This window comes from Anastrepha obliqua, chromosome 1 (assembly GCF_027943255.1).
Source record: "Anastrepha obliqua isolate idAnaObli1 chromosome 1, idAnaObli1_1.0, whole genome shotgun sequence".
Lineage (NCBI taxonomy): Eukaryota > Metazoa > Arthropoda > Insecta > Diptera > Tephritidae > Anastrepha > Anastrepha obliqua.
In genome coordinates, this window is record NC_072892.1 from 134,404,852 (window position 1) to 134,406,468 (window position 1,617).

General features: G+C 26.9%; 1 pseudogene; it reads right to left on the reverse strand.

The window, feature by feature from the left end:
• Positions 1-783: 783 nt before the first annotated feature.
• On the reverse strand, positions 784-1,305 carry LOC129237349 (uncharacterized; annotated as a pseudogene).
• Positions 1,306-1,617: the final 312 nt, after the last annotated feature.

Sequence of the window (1,617 nt, forward strand, 5' to 3'; positions counted from 1 at the left end):
ATTTATTCATTAATGTCTAACAAAATTCAGAAAAGACATTTAAGATATTAATTCAAAACTAAAATTCAAATTTTACAAAATTTAAGATTAAAAAGTGTAGTAAGTATAATTAGATTATCAACATAAGAAACCATTAAATTGCTAAAAATATATACAAGTTACAATTGAATTTTAAAGAAATTAATACAATAATTATGAAACTATGTAATATTATAATAAATATTTACAAAGTATTATTTTGGTTTGCTTACATTGAAAATTTGAAATACCTGTTTGGCCTTAGAAAGGTCCAAATCGTCACCTGAAATCAAAAAAGCCCTAAATTATATTTTAAAAATTTTACAGGAGAAGCAAAAAACCTTTTAAAATAAAAAATAAGGCAAAATTTTTTAATATTTTCTCAAGTTAAGATTATTTTTCATAAAAGAATCAGTATTTGAAGAAAAAATATTACTTTTCGCATTACTTACAGATACATATATGAAACTTACGCCTTCTACAATTAGTTTTTTCTGAAATCGAAGAGGGCGTAACTCAAATAGAAAGTTTGTTTTTTGGTAAATTTCTCAAAATATTTTGCTTATTTCTTGCATTAAATTGATTATAATATAATAATATATTATAAAATATATAATAATATATTATAATGGATATTATCCAATTTATTATTATATATTTTTTATTTTGATAACAAACCAACAAAACAAAAAATAATTCTCAAAAAGAAAGTTAAACAAAAGGAAATTAAATTCGTAAAAAGATGAAAACTTTACATAAATCTTGCTATTCATTTTCATAGGGCAAATTAGTATACAAATCATGACAATCTGCTGGTATAAAGGACTTAAGATCGTTAAGATGTTCCCACTTTTTTTTAGAAATGTTTAATCTTTTGGCATGTAATGGAGCAAGTTGGGAGTCATGAAAATTTTTGGCACATCGGCGTGGAAGAAGAGTATATTCGTCTTTGATGTTTGTTTTAAAATAAATAATTTCAAGCGGATTATATGCCAGTACTCGAATTTTGTTAACGGTAGGATCACCAATTTTTTTACCTGTAAAACACATTTTATTGTAAAAGTAGATCGTGAAAGTGGATTTTGATGATGTTACCTGGACGAATAGAAGAGTATCGCTTAGGAAGAGAGTCGTAATCCCGAAAATATGAATGAGTAAGGTGATGAGTGTTCAGTGGAAATGGAGGCTTTCGAGAATCCTTCACATACTGAACAAATTCAGACGGAAGATTAATTTTTTATTGTTAATTTTTCTTTGGATAAGCGAATGTGTTGAATCGCACGCCATTTGAGTGTGTCCAACTATTAAATATTTATGCTCTAACGTTATGTTTTTTTCAATGCATAAAGATGGCAATGCGTTTGACAATATGACATTGCGGTTTTGATAAAAGCAGCCATCAGAATATATTATGACATAGTTAATACTCGTATCTGGTGACCGAAGTAAACACTTCTCTAAGTATTTAACAATACATGTGGCGGTAGAAGACGCTACAAGATTCCCTTCAGACTCATCCCAAATGTTATTATCAGACTCGTGAGTAATGATATTATAAATAGTGAAATTATGCACCTGTAATTTCATTTTATAATATGA